Source organism: Lolium perenne, chromosome 2 (genome assembly GCF_019359855.2).
Source record: "Lolium perenne isolate Kyuss_39 chromosome 2, Kyuss_2.0, whole genome shotgun sequence".
In the NCBI taxonomy this organism is placed as follows: Eukaryota; Viridiplantae; Streptophyta; class Magnoliopsida; order Poales; family Poaceae; genus Lolium; species Lolium perenne.
The window spans coordinates 124476171-124492365 of NC_067245.2; the positions used below are offsets into that span (position 1 = coordinate 124476171).

Genomic DNA, 16195 nt, shown 5'->3' on the forward strand with positions numbered 1-16195 from the left:
GAGTGCATATCTCCCTCCATTTGCAAATCAGGTTTATTTGCTTGCTAAATCATTAACAAAATCAGCATATAACTATATGGCTGAGAAAGCATTGCTGGCAAAAAAAAAAAAACCCTCTTTTGAGCTTCAACCAAGGTTCTCATCATCAACATAGTACTCTATTTCACATTTAGGATTAATCATGTTCCAATCTTCTTATGCTTAATTTTCATATCGGGACTGCTGTTGACCAACCACTTCAATTTCTATTGCCCTTTTGATCCAACAGGTTTTATCCTATGACCATCGGTTAACTGACTGTCAGCCTTGCCAGAACATGGCACATCAAATTGATTACTGGAAAAAATATTTCTCGGTTGGGTAAATGGATTGAACATCTATTTGGGATCTTCGGTTGTCACATAAGTTATGTAACATGTAATTTCTCATTTCATCGATCACAATTCAGAGCAATATGCACTTATGCATAAACCAAGGTTTTCTGTCTACTTCACATGACGAGGGTGCTCCTCGGCAATGCCCTCCGATTGGGGCTTAGGGTTGATGGAATCCTGTAGGCTGACACGAGACATCGGTTAACAGAAAAGCGGGGAGAGCAATTTACCCAGGTCCGGGGCCCTCGATGAGGTAAAACCCTTACGTCCTGCCTGTCTGATCTTGATTATAAAAATATCGGGTTACAATGGGGTGCCGACATGGTTTTAAAGGCGTCGCCTAGGCGTCGCCTAAGCGACGCTTAAGCGTCCAGGCGTTCCAGGAGGGCAAGGCGTCGAAGTCGCCTTTGTTTTCTGTCCAAGGCGTCCAGAGGCGTCTCTGAGGCGTCCAAAGGCGTCGCCTAGGCGCAAAAATGGCCGCTTTGCAAGAATCTGGACGCCTATGTCCTTTTGGCGGGAAACGAAAATTTTGGCGGGAAGGAAAACTGGAATCTGGCTGGCTGGGAGGGAAAGATGCCATCTAAAGGGAAAAGAGAGGGAAGAGAGAGGGAAACTGACCAGGAAAAACTATCTGCAGAGAAGAGAGAGAGGAGTGAGCTCCTCTCACACGTCCTCCTCAGCTCCGGCCAGATCTGCTGCTGCTCCCCTATCTGCCGGCCTCCCCAACTCCGGCCAAGCTTGTGGCCAAGCTTCTGGCAACTCCTCCCACTGGTACAGCTTCTCCTCCCCCTGTGCAGCAGCTTGCTTTGCTCTATTCTGCATGTTCTGTTGTTGGTGCCTTGGTAGTGTACAGCCTCTCCTCCACCTGGCTATGTGCTGCACTTATGCTGCCTGCTTTGCCTGTGATATAGTAGTAGTAAGCTGCATGCCTGCCTCTGAATAATTTAGTGCCTGCTTTGCCTTGGTAGTTGCTGCTGTGATTATAGTAGTGGATGCTGATTAAATTAGTAGCTTTTGTTGTCCACTTGTCCTTGTTAGCTGCTGGATGTTGTGATTAAAGTAGAGTATTTGATCTTTGGATGCTCTTTATCATTAATTTAATTGGTGTTTGTCCTTGACTCCTTGATTGTAGTGTCACAATGGCTGATGGGGATTACGATCCAATGAAAGATCCAGAACGCAGGCCACGGAGGACAACTGATCCGGGCGGGAACTATGGCTATATGGTGACACCTGGCAATAGCAATATTGTTAAGTGCAATCTCTGTGGCAAGGTAACTCAGGGAGGGATCAAAAGGCATAAGGAACATCTTGCTGGCACTGGTGGAGATGCATTAGGCTGTCCAAGGGCTAGCACACAACTCAAGAGAGAGATATATGAGTATTTGGTGAAGAACAGGAGAAACCAAGCACTGCCAGATGATGATGTTGTGGAGGTAGATGCAGCAGGGATAGCAACAACAACTGAAGTCTCCACTACAAGAGAAAGTTCAGGGACAGCTGCCAAAAGAAACAAGAGAGCCTTTGCTATGAAAATCAGCGGCAATAAGGTTCAATCTGTTGGAACCAAGTCAATTGCTTCAATGCTTAGGAGAAAACCTGAGGATATTGTTGATGAAAGACGCTCCGGGCATTCTCAAAGCACCATGGAGTCAAGCACAAAAACGGAGGCAGAGTTGCACTATGTGGATATGCAGTGGGCATTGTTCTTCTATGAGTGTGGCATACCTTTCAATGTTGCAAGTTCTAGACAATTTCAAATTCCAATAGAAGCATCTTGTCAATGTGGCTCGGGTTACAAGCCTCCTTCCCCTTACAAGCTGCGGGAGCCATTGCTTAGGGATTGTGTGAATGAAACAAAACTCTTGAGAGCGGAGCAGGAGACAGCATGGAAGCAATATGGCTGCACACTAATGTCAGATGGATGGTCGGATAGAAGGGGACGCCACTTAATCAACTTCCTTGTAAACAGCCCAGGGGGAACTTACTTCTTGGAGTCGGTTGATGCATCAATTGAATGCCAAGATGCTCGGATGATAGCAGATTTGCTTGAGAAGAGAATTGAAGGTGTTGGAAAAGAGAATGTTGTCCAAGTTGTCACCGACAATGGTGCTAACTACAAGGCAGCGGGCAAGATTCTAATGGAGAGGATTCCTACACTTTATTGGAGTCCATGTGCATGCCATTGCCTGGACCTAATGTTGGAAGATATAGGGAAGCTAAAAGCATTTAAGAAGCCAATTGCACGTGGTAGACGAGTCACTACTTTCATCTATAGGCATGGCAGACTTCTTGCTCTAATGAGGAAGGCAACCGGCAACGAGGATCTTGTGAGACCCGCAACCACTCGCTTTGCCACATCATGTCTTGCTCTTAAGAGTTTGGTCAAGCACAAGCAAGCTTTGAGGAGTCTATTTACAAGTAGGGAGTGGGTTGCAAAAAATTGGCCAAAACTACAGCCGGTTTGAATGTGCAAGACATTGTGCTTTCAGCGGAATGGTGGCATGCAGCTGAGGACTGCATTAGAGTTACAAGTCCACTACTTCGAGTGCTTAGGATTGCAGATGGTGATGAGCTTCCTGCCATGCCAGAAATTTCTGCACTAATGACGGCTGCAAAGGATAAGATCAGACAAGCTTTTCCTCAACAAAACAAGCAAGGTTTGCTCAAGATGGTCATGACCATTATTGACAAACGTTGGGAGACTCAAATGGATCATCCATTGTATGGGGCTGCTTTGTTTTTGAACCCTGGAAAATACTTCTCTATTAAAGAGAGTGGTGATGATGAACTTGTTGGTGAGCTAAAAAGTTGTTTCAATGATGTCCTTGTAAAAATGGTAGCTGATGTACCCACTTGAAACAAGATTGATGCACAAGTCGTTCTCTATGAGGACAAGCGACAAGGTTTTTCTAATGTGATGGCCATCGAAAACATGGGCAAAAGAAACCCTCGTAAGTGAACTCAAGCTAATTTCAGCAACAAGCAAGTTAATTTCTGCATGTTATTCTATGTACAAACTCCTAATGCAAGTTTGTTTTTCCTATTGTAGTTGATTGGTGGAGTTCATATGGTGGTCGAGCCATTGACCTAAAAAGGTTTGCAAAGAGGATTGTTAGTCTTTGTGCATCATCATCTGGTTGTGAGAGGAATTGGAGTGCATTTGAATTTGTGAGTAACCTCTTTGTCTCTATTTCAGCATGAGCAAGTAATTGTAGCGATTTATTTATTCATTCTATTGCTCTATTTGCTATTTGTAGATCCATACCAAGAAAAGGAATCGGTTACAACACCGAATCTTGAATGACAATGTTTTTGTTTCAAACAACCGGAAGAACATGGATAGGTTTCAAAAGAGGTGTGAGAAGATTGGTGACAAAAGCTATGACCCTCTAATCATTGATGATTTTGATTGGGGCAATGAGTGGGTTGACCCAACAATGCCTCCACCCCAAGATGCTAGAGGGTGTCCCGATGACATTTCATGGGAGCTTGTTGATGAGGCTATTGGTGCAGGTTCATCGCTGCAAGGCCGCAATCTTCCTAGAGGTGCAAGTGCAACCATGGGAAGGGGTCCCTCAAATGCCAACATCCGGTACGAAAGGCAGCGCAAAAGGGCTGCTCCAACACCATCATATTCATATGATCAAGAGGATGACCAAGAACAACGCTCAAGTGAGCCCAATGGAGAGGATGATGCTTCAGACTATGTTGAAGATGATGTGGATGTGACTGATGATGATGAAGACCCAACTAGTGCTGACCAGGATGATGAGAACCAAAATGCTACCATGGATGACTTCGATGTTGAGTCTTGGGATTGAGAGAGCCAGCCTTGCTTATGAAGATGATTTCATTGTGTTATGTGGAAGTGGAACCTATTTTATGTTGATGTGAACCTAATTTATTGTGTTCTCTGGTTGTGTAATATGTTCTGGACCTATTTATGTTTTGGACCTATTTATGTAATATGCATAATGCACTGATGTTTGTCTTTTTTTGCACTTGGAGGCTCAATTACTCTCTGTTTTTGTACCTATGGTGGTCTGGTAAGACAAGTTCTAACCATAGATGCTCATGTTTTATGTAGATTTCTGTTGTGGAAACAAGAAATGGGAAAAAGGATGGAGAATATGGATGCAAAGTGGCCAGCAAATCCCAGGTAATTTCATCTGACCATCCCTACCTAGCTGATGCCTTGCTTCCAGCAAAACCATCAAAGGCGTCGCCTTGCAACCCGCCTTGAACGCCTAGGCGTTGAGGCCCCCCTCGCCTTGGGACGCCTGGACGCCTTTAAAACCATGGGTGCCGGAGGTTTCGGCTGTGTTCTCGTCGAGAGGCTAAGTGCTGCGGCGGCCTAGCTCTGAACTTATGGTGACTAAAGTTGCTAAGATTGATTGTGTCCCTCGGAAGCCCCTCTCCTGGCCCTTATAAAGGGGGCCAGGTCCCAAGAGATCTGCACGGGTACGACTAGGTTTACAAGAGACCTAGTCCTAAACTTTCCTTGTTCGGTTCCTCTCCGTCTTGTTCTTCAAGGAATCTTCTTCGGCACCGACCTAGTGGCCCACCTCACCATCGGATGTCTTCATGGGCCTCCAGTTGGGCTGTATAGGATAGGGCAATAATAGTTACCCGAAAGGTAATGCCCACGTCAGTAGTCCCCGAGTGTCTAGCCGAAGATATTTCGGGTAGAGACTAAACCATGCCTCCGCTGGATGTTCTTCTCTTGATAGTTCTTGTCCATCTTGTATCAGCTTCATCTTCTTCTATCGGGTGCGCGTCCTGCGCTCCCGATGGGAGTAGCCCCCGAGTCTAGATACGGATGCTTGCAATCCGTGTATAGACTCAAGTTGTGCCACTCGAATATTTTCTTCTGCCGAAGTTTCTTGCAAGTCTTCAGAAACCATCCGATATATGCATATCGAGGCTTGTATTTTCTCAGCAAGATTTAATGCGTAAAGGATATTGAGTAACGTGCCCAGCTTTGCTGGTTAACTGCCGTTGGCAAAACAACGTTACCCTACACAGAATCAAGTCCCCGGGCATGATCCTGGAGTGTAAAAAAGTTTTATCGGGTGCGCGTCTAGTGCTCCCGATGGCAGTAGCCCCCGAGTCTGGGCACGAGCTCTTGTGACCGGGTGCAGACTCGAACTGAGCATTCCGTTCTTTTCTTCAAATACTTCTTTATGCCCTTCTTTATGAAAAAATCTTCGAGTTCACGTTTATCGGGTGCGCGTCCTGCGCTCCCGATGGGAGTAGCCCCCGAGTCTAGGTGCGGATGCTTGCAATCCGTGAGTAGACTCAAGTTAACCACCCGACAGTTTTGTTCGTTCCTTCGGATCCCTCAATCAAGCTTTACAACGTCATTGATGACGTAACCACTGCCATGGTTTGATTGACAAGACGTGACCTGACGGGCCCACCCTAGTTCTGCGCAGGCAGTTTTTAGGAAATGACCAGTGCATGCGCATTGACCGAGGTGCCTCCTCGATTTCCGCACATCGTGGGAATAATGGGCCGCCGGTTCCATTCTCTGTAGAGTGACACGTGTATGACTAGATCTCATCCACCTCCCACGATGGCTTTAAAGTTATGGCCACGATTTTCCAGTGGGCTCATGATATAAATAGAGGGCTTTTGTCATTTTTTACTTTTTACGCCTCCGCACTGCTCATCTTCTTCCCAACCTTTTCTCTTCATCTCTGTTCCTTTCCTCGAAAGCTCCAGACGCCATGGGCAAGAAGAAGAGCGTCAGCACCTCAGGCACGACCAAGGTTAGCCGCGATTGAGGTGCCTCCACCATTTCCAATCGCGATGTGAGCAAGCTGCGCACCCTTGGCTTCATCTCCTCGTCCGATGACATTCGTATTCCAGGTCCATCCTCTCGCCCAAATCCCCCAAAGGGCTTTACTGTTATGTTCGTCGCTTTCCTGTTTCGCGGGCTATCTCTCCCTGCCCACGAATTCCTTCGTTCCCTTCTCTTTTTTTATGGGATCCAGCTCTGGCAGCTGACTCCAAATTCCATCCTCCACCTTTCTATTTTCATCACTGTCTGTGAAGCTTTCCTCAGCATTGATCCCCACTGGGGTCTTTGGAGGAAAATTTTCTATGTCAAGCGTCACAATGACAACAATGGCCCCCCCGTCGTCGGTGGCGTTGGCTTTGTTGTTAGAAAGGAGGTTGATTACCTCAACTTTCCGATGAAAGAATCTGTCCAGGGCTGGCGCCATAAGTGGTTCTACCTGCGAGATACTCCAGTACCTGGGCGGCGTTCCAACCTTCCTCCCTTTGAAGATGTCTTGGTGGCTCAGTCGAAGAAGTCTTGGCGAAATGCCCTGTCCCCCGAAGAAAGCGCTAGAGCCGACAAGCTGTTCGAACAGGTTGTTGACCTAAAGAATGCGGGAGGGCTGACGATGTGCGGCACTGAAGTAATTTCAGTGTTCTTAAAACGTCGGGTGCAGCCACTGATGTCTCGTCCCCACCAGATGTGGTTGTACACTGGGAAGGATGATAAGTCGAGAGTAAGCTCTGCCGACCTGTCGGATGACGACCTTCATGACGAAGTGCGGCGTCTTACTTGCTACAGCATGAAGGACACCATTGTCCTCACCTCTGCTCGCTCTCCATATGATCTGACAGACCTTCCTGCTGAGGTAGTTTTTATTGCATTTGCTTCTTTTACTATTATCGTGTTGTTCTCCAATTTTCCACTGATTCTTTCCTGTCGACAGGCCTCCACCGTGACTCAATGTTATCCTCCCACGCCCGAAAGTGGTGTGGAGCCAGAGGATGACGATGACCCCGAAGAGACCGAGGATGCTCAACATGCCCTTGAGGACAGCGACGTCCAGGAGGAAGAAGCCCCCGAGGACGATACCCTTACCAGGAGCAGGCGATGCAGGAGGATAAATGATGACCTGATCACGACGGCTGAATCGAGTCCTAGTGGACAAGATAATGATGCCGATGAAACTGCATCGCCTCCTCCTGCCCAGAAAAGTTCGGCAGGCTTTTTTGATGTCGAAGATGACTTAGACCTGTGAGTAGTTATTTCTCCTTCGTAACTTGCTTCGTTCATTCTGTACGATTAACATCCTTGCTTTCCAAGCAGCTCTGATGATGATGACGATATTCCTCTCGCAAAGAGGGCTAAGTTATCTTCTGGGAGACCCGAATCAGGCAAGGAGTCAAATCCTTCGCCTGCCAAACATACGCCGCCCTCAAGGACGGTCGTGGAGAACATTCCAGTGTCGAAGGTTATCCCTTCTGGCAACGTCTCCGTTCCACCAGCTGCCCGCGACCATGTAAGTAATTTATATGACTTGGCTTTCTTCTTTTACGGTGGATTTCTACACTCGACTGAAGTTTTCTGACCTTTGCCCTGCAGCCGATTTATGCCACAATTGACGTTGTGGCAGATTTTGCTGAGCAGTTTACTCGCTTAGAATCTGAAAATGCTCATCTTTGAAAGACCATCAAGACTTCGGCTGACCAAGTGTTGGAAGCCAACAGGCTTGCCACTGACGCCCAGAATGAAAATATCTTGCTAAAAGAGGAACTGAAGAAGCTGAAGCAAAAAATGAAGGATGAACAAGATGCTAAGCGCAAGGCTGCAATTGCTGCCGATGAAAAGGAAGGCGTCCTCCGTGAATCCATTGCAAACTTAATGGGTAAGTTTTTTCGCGCATATCTTTTTTCCAGTACTTTCCTCCAAGTTGCTTATCTGTCTTCCTTCAGGCGCTGCTGATTTGAGTATCAACCGAGCCCGCAAGCTTCGAGAGGATTCCATGATTGATGCCTTGTCGCTTGCTGCTGAGTCCAACATCCAAGTCCTTGGGGTTTTGCAACGGACCAAGGGAGCACTGTCGAGGTTATTCTCGATGATATTCCCAAAGATGACGCAGGACAAGACCCTTGGCGAGATGGCAGACGCTTTCCTCATCGATCCTTCTGAACATGTGGAGGTACTTAAGCGTCGTTCCCGTTTATATGGGGTGGTACTTACTTTCCAGCTGCTGATGGGTCATGGGCTGAGCTCCGAACTAGAAAAGTTGTCTAAGGCATTGCCTGTAGATGACAATGATTGCCTAATCAATCTCGAGCCCTTCAAACCAATCAGCAGTAACATGTGCCAATCAACTCCTCAAGCTGGTTGACGAGGCAAAGACCAAGACTGCGCCTGAGACTGCCCCTGGCTCATCATCAGCTGCTCCTTGAATGATCACTTGCTTTATCAGTTTGTAATTAAGACCCGATACAGTTTAACCTAGCCCTGTTTTATTTTTGGCTCTGTTGCCAGTACCAACATCCTTTTGAATGTAATATATACGCTGCTCAATGGGAGTATTTATTAATGCTGTTCTGAACTAGGACTTGTTCTGCAGATTCCTTCGTCTTCTTCCCGTGCTGATCCTTCTTTGAATTCTTCGGCTAGCGATGAATCCGATCTTGTTCGTCGTTTACGTGATCAAATATCTCGACTGAATAAGGACATAACCACCCTTCACGCGATGGCGGCGTTGGTGAAAAGAAAAAGTGAGATTGCGACTGCAATCGAACAACACGCTCTCGACTGTCTCCGTGTCGCTACCAAAAGTTTGGGCTGTAAGTGTCTATCCATCCATCGATTTTTATCGAAGCTTGAATATCTTTTAACTGATTTTTGCCTCTCGACGGTCGCAGCTCCTGACGAATCAGAGGAGAACAAGAGGATCCATGAAAAGATCGAAGCGATGACCGATGTCGCTCACCCAAAGCATGAGTTGTGGTCCAATCGACCGAAGGCTGTTGCCGTGGCCAAATTCGAACATCGGGAAGAGAAGGTGCACTATTACTTCGACAGGTTCAATGCTCATCTCTCGATGGTCTGGAGAACATTGTTTCCTCTGGACCAAGCTCCGGAAACTTTGTCTGCCTTGTTTACTCGGTTCAAGACCCCTGAAAGGATTCGACTGTTGGTGCGAAAAGAGCTCCTGGTTGGCGCTGAACTTGCCCTTGCTTCAGTATTGGCGTGTCACCCGACCTTAGATTTGGAGGCCATAGCAAACACCAATAGGAGTTTAGACAAGTATTACGATATTGCTAGAAACCCTGCGTATACTATCATCTCTCGGATGGAAACAGGAATTGAGAGGGATCTGAAGGCCCGAGAGGACCAGAGAAACCTGCCATGAATTTACGCATTCATATGTATCTAATGACCTTGTACCTGCAAGGGGTAATCTCATATAAATTTAATGTGTGTTTTGTACATCATGTACTTTTGGTGAATTTGCTAATTCGATTGATAATTTTTCTGTCGGGGGTGGCTGAGTGATCAGGTCAACCTGCTCACCCGACGACTCCGTTGTAATTGCAAGTTTATTACGGAGTCGATACGTAAGTTCTGTAAGAGCGACACCCGTCGAATAATCGAGGGATTTAGGCGCTTGGCTTCGTCACACGGTGCACCGGTTTGAGCCTTGTTTGTGATAGTAGGTCCATCATCTGCAGCGCTCGCGTATTTTCTCGAGGCTTGGATGGGTTGTTGTGTGTCATTAACCTTAGCTCCCGATGGGAGTATTTAATTAACGACACTATGTGGGCATGTTTCTGGCCAATGCTCCCGATGGGAGTAAGAGCCAATGACAAGGGCCCCAAACAATTTGTTCGGATGATGAGGCCTGGAATAATAAAGGTAGAAAACCTGATCAGAATTTTATTCATAACATAAGACAAGCTTTAGGAGCTGCCGAATAACAGGAGGGGGATAATTATATCCTATGCATAGAACCGCCGCAAATGTGCAACGTTCCATGGGTTTTCAACGTCTTTTCCTGAAGTTGGATTCTTGAGCCGGTAAGCTCCTCCTGGTATCACTTTAGTGATGATGAACGGCCCTTCCCATGGAGATTCGAGCTTCGAAGGTCTCTCTTGCTTCAGCCGCAATACCATGTCTCCGACATTGAAGCTTCGACTGCGTATTCGTCGACTGTGGTAATTGATGTCTACGCACGCTTCTATTCCTGTAGACAGTGTTGGGCCTCCAAGAGCAGAGGTTTGTAGAACAGCAGCAAGTTTCCCTTAAGTGAATCACCCAAGGTTTATCGAACTCAGGGAGGTAGAGGTCAAAGATATCCCTCTCAAGCAACCCTGCAATCACGATACAAGAAGTCTCTTGTGTCCCCAACACACCTAATACACTTGTCAGATGTATAGGTGCACTAGTTCGGCGAAGAGATAGTGAAATACAAGTAATATGGATGTATATGAGTGGTAATAGCAATCTGAAATAAAGATGGCAGCGAGTAAACATGCAACAGAACAGTAAATAAACGGAGATTCGATGTTTGGAAACAAGGCCTAGGGATCATACTTTCACTAGTGGACACTCTCAACATTGATCACATAATAAAACCACTCTACACTCTCTTGTTGGATGACAAACACCATTAATTGTGTAGGGCTACAAGAGCACCTCAATGCCGGAGTTAACAAGCTCCACAACATTCGATGTTCATATTTAAATAACCTTAGAGTGCATAATAGATCATTGCAATTTAGACCGAGAACTAACATAGCGCACACACTGTCACCATTACACTATGAAAGGGGGAATAGATCACATCAATACTATCATAGCAATAGTTAACTTCATAATCTACAAGAGATCACAATCATAACCTACACCAAGTACTAACACGGATGCACACACTGTCACCATTACACCGTGCAGGAGGAATAAAACTACTTTAATAATCCGTGTCGATGTTTTAGGTCAGGGAGCTTTAAATAGGCGAAGAGGCGGAGTCGGAGGGGCCACGGGGCCTCCTCACACTAGGGGGGCACGCCCCCCCCCCTTGGGCCGCGCCGCCCACACGTGTGGGGCCCCAGGGCTCCCCTCTGGTCCCCCTTTGACATTCTGGAAGGTTCCGGGAAAAATAAGATGTTGGGTATTGATTTCGTCCGATTCCGAGAATATTTCCTTTGTAGGATTTCTAAAACCAAAAACAGCAGAAAACAGGAACTGGCACTTCGGCATCTCGTCAATAGGTTAGTTCCGGAAAATGCATCAAAATGATATAAAGTGTGAACAAAACATGTAGGTATTGTCATAAAACTAGCATGGAACATAAGAAATTATGGATACGTTTGAGACGTATCAAGCATCCCCAAGCTTAGTTCCTACTCGCCCTCGAGTAGGTAAACGATAACAATGATAATTTCTTAAGTGACATGCTACCAACATGATCTTGATCAATACTATTGTAAAGCATATGAAATGAATGAAGTGACTCAAGGCAATGATCTATATTTGCTAACAAGTAGATAACATATAGCAAAACTTTTCATGAATAGTACTTTCAAGACAAGCATCAAAAAGGCTTGCATAAGAGTTAACTCATAAAGCAATAAATTCAAAGTAAAGGCATCGGAGCAACACAAAGGAAGATTAAGTTTCAGCAATTGCTTTCAACTTCCAACATGCATATCTCATGGATAATTGTCAGCACAAAGTAATATGATGAATGCAAATAAGCAAGTATGTAAGAATCAATGCACAGTTGACACAAGTGTTTGCTTCTAGGATGGAAGAAGTAGGTAAACTGACTCAACATAAAGTAAAAGAAAGGCCCTTCGCAGAGGGAAGCAGGGATTAAATCATGTGCTAGAGCTTTTCAAGTTTTGAAATCATATAGAGAGCATAAAAGTAAAGTTTTGAGAGGTGTTTGTTGTTGTCAACGAATGGTAGCGGGTACTCTAACTACCTTATCAACCAGACTTTCAAGAGCGGCTCCCATGAAGGACGTTATCTCTACCAGCAAGGTAGATCATCCCTCTTCTCTTTTGTTTACACATGTACTTTAGTTTAATTTTTTATTTATGGATGACACTCCTTCCCACCTTTTGCTTTCACAAGCCATGGCTAACCGAATCCTCGGGTGCCTTCCAATAATCACATACCATGAAGGAGTGTCTATTTATTTTAGTTTTATTTAGAGATGACACTCCTCCCAACCTTTGCTTTCTCAAGCCATGGCTAACCGAATCCTCGGGTGCCTTCCAACATTTCACATACCATGGAGGAGTGTCTATTTGCAAAATTAAGTTGCTTACTGATGAATCAGAGCAAAACATGTGAAGAGAATTATTAATGAAAGTTAATTAATTGGGGCTAGGAACCCCGTTGCCAGCTCTTTTTGCAAAATTATTGGATAAGCGGATGAGCCACTAGTCCATTGTGAAAGTCAGTCAAAAGTAAATGACAAGATCGAAAGATAAAACACCACATACTTCCTCATGAGCTATAAAACATTGACACAAATAAGAGATAATATCTTTTGAATTGTTTAAAGGTAGCACATGAAGTATTTGCTTGGAATGGCAGAAAATACCACATAGTAGGTAGATATGGTGGACACAAATGGCATAGTTTTTGGCTCAAGGTTTTGGATGCACGAGAAGCATTCCCTCTCAGTACAAGGCTTTGGCTAGCAAGGTTGTTTGAAGCAAACACAAGTATGAACCGGTACAGCAAAACTCACATAAGAACATATTGCAAGCATTATAAGACTCTACACTGTCTTCCTTGTTGCTCAAACACTTTTACCAGAAAATATCTAGACCTTAGAAAGACCAATCATGCAAACCAAATTTCAACAAGCTCTACGGTAGTTCTCCACTAATAGGTTTAAACTACATGGTACAAGAACTTAATCATGATCTATTGAACAATACAATTGCCAAGTATCAAATTATCCAAGATAATATACCAATTACCACATGAAGCATTTTCCGTTTCCAACCAAATAACAATAAGCGAAGCAGTTTCAACCTTCGCCATGAACATTAAAAGTAACAGTAAGAACACATGTGTTCATATGAACGAGCGGAGCGTGTCTCTCTCCCATACAAGCATGGATTTATTCAGAGAATGAAAATAACAAAACGAAAATAAAAACACACAGACGCTCCAAGTAAAGCACATAAGATGTGACGGAATAAAAATATAGTTTCACTAGAGGTGACCTGATAATTTGTCGATGAAGAAGGGGATGCCTTGGGCATCCCCAAGCTTAGATGCTTGAGTCTTCTTGAAATATGCAGGGATGAACCACGGGGGCATCCCCAAGCTTAGACTTTTCACTCTTCTTGATCATATTGTATCATCCTCCTCTCTTGACCCTTGAAAACTTCCTCCACACCAAACTCAAAACAAATCCATTAGAGGGTTAGTGCATAATCAAAAATTCACATGTTCAGCGGTAACACAATCATTCTTAACACTTCTGGACATTACCCAAAGCTTCTGAAAGTTAATGGAACAAAGAAATCCATTCAACATAGCAAAAGAGGCAATGCGAAATAAAAGGCAGAATCTGTCAAAACAGAACAGTCCATAAAGACGAATTTTTCTGGCGCACTTAACTTGCTCAGATGAAAAAGCTCAAATTGAATGAAAGTTGCGTACATATCTGGGGATCACGCACGTAAATTGGCAGAATTTTCTGAGTTACCTACAGACGGGTCTGCTCAATTTCGTGACAGTAAGAAATCTGTTTCTGCGCAGTAATCCAAATCTATTATCAACTCTACTATCAAAGACTTTACTTGGCACAACAATGCAATAAAATAAAGATAAGGAGAGGTTGCTACAGTAGTAACAACTTCCAAGACTCAAATATAAAACAAAAGTGCTGTAGTAAAATAAACACATGGGTTATCTCCCAAGAAGTGCTTTCTTTATAGCCATTAAGATGGGCTCAGCAATTTTAATGATGCTCGCGCAAGAAATAAGAGTTGAAGCAAAAGAGAGCATCAAGAAGCTAATTCAAAACACATTTAAGCCTAAACCACTTCCTATGAAAAGGAATCTTGTACACAAATGAATTCATGAAGAACAAAGTGACAAGCATAGGAAGATAAAACACGAGTAACTTCAAGATTCTCAACATAAAGAGGGGAAACTTAATATTATTAAGATGCATATAACCATGTTTCCCTCTCTCATAATAACTTTCAGTAGCATCATTGATGAAATCCACAATATACCCATCACTTAAAACATTCTTATCATGGTTCATATGCATAAAAGTATCATTAATTTTGGCATAAGAAGAGTTCATCTCATTAATAGTAATTGTAGCAAGATTATTATCAAGAATTTGAACATGGTAAACAAGTTGCATACTAAGGGAATTGTTTTTGGCAATCCAGTCATAACTATGATAAGTTTCATAAGGATAGTTATAACCTATATCATAGCATTCTTTATAATAATCATCAAAGATTGGAGGCACAGTGTCATTATAAGAAATAGAATAATTATCTTTCACAGTATGTTCATCTGTGACCATACCATCATTGTTACTAGAAGGAGATGTATCAAACATATAATGATCAGTAGCAAAAGGATTTTCGAACACCTCATCCCCAAGCTTAGAGCTTTCTATATCATTATGGGAGGAAGCATGGATAGTACTGATACTATGGCAATTATTAACATTATCATTTTCAGAATTAGTTTCCCAGAGATTTGCAATATCAAAAGTAGTGTGATCTTTCAAATCATGATCATTAATGTAGGTAAAGGGCATAGGAAAATCATTGTACTCAGGTTCATTATCATAATAATCATCAGGAGCAACATACTTACGGTTACCTATCGTTATCTCATACACGCGGGGATATGATGTTACCTCTTTCTTTTTATTCCCCTTCTTCTTCTTCTTCGTTCCCTTCTTCTTCTTCTCCTTCTCCTTCTCCTCGTTCCCTTCTTTAGGAGGGAGAGGCTTGATGAGAGGCTTCTCCACATAACCTGCTTTATTTCCAGAAACAATAGAAGAAACTTGGGAGGATTCCTCCTTTTCATTAATAAGTTTGAAACACACAACGGTCCTATCATATTTTGGCAAAGTGTCATATTCTAAAATATTTTGTATGTAAGTATTTGTATGGCAATCATCAATGCAATAAGAAAAACACCCATGCAGGACATCATCAATATCAAGATCACTCATATATAACAAAGAGATTTTTCTTGATAACTCTTCACAGCACAAAAATAAAGTAAGTTCATCATGCTGATTAGGAGTAATTTCATCATCACAATACAAATTTGCAGCACTCATGGGGTTCAAATTATCATTGGAGGAGCATTGAAAATTAAAATGACCCACTCTATGGCAAATTTCACAAATAAAAGGATAGAGGACACAAACTTTTTTACCAAGATCATCTAGCGCCCTAGACCACTTTCTAGTTTTTTCATTAATATGATGGATACAATATTCATCTTCAATTTGATTAATTCCACAAGGTCTATGCATTCCACAAAAATTAACATGCTTATAGGAAATAGCATTCTTAGGAGTTTGAGCATGTTTATTGCAATCATTAACAACAATTTCATCCTTCATACAAGCCTCTTTAAAAGGTTCATGATACTTATCAAAATTCTTCCTAGGCAATTCAAAATGAGAGGCAAAAGCTTTATAAACATTTGCAGCAACTTGAGAGTCAAGACCATAGGTAGCACTCATATTTCGAAATTTACCAGTATCCATAAAAGTTTCAATGCATTCATAATCATAATTTATACCTGACTCTCTACCTTTGTCGTTTTCCCAATCTTCAGCATTCTCCTCAATCCGATCAAGAAGGTCCCTTTTAAAATCTTCTTTGTTGCGCGTGAATGATCCAGAACAAGTAGTATCCAGCAAGGTTTTATCTTGAAAAGAAAGTCTTGCATAGAAATTATCAATGATGATATTACCAGGAGCTCATGAATGGGGCATTTGAGCATTAAAGACTTCAATCTTCCCCATGCTTGGGCAATACTC

General features: G+C 43.4%; 1 pseudogene; it reads left to right on the forward strand.

Moving 5' to 3' along the window:
• Window positions 1-1589: 1589 nt before the first annotated feature.
• LOC139835595 (uncharacterized) lies at window positions 1590-3308 on the forward strand (annotated as a pseudogene).
• Window positions 3309-16195: the final 12887 nt, after the last annotated feature.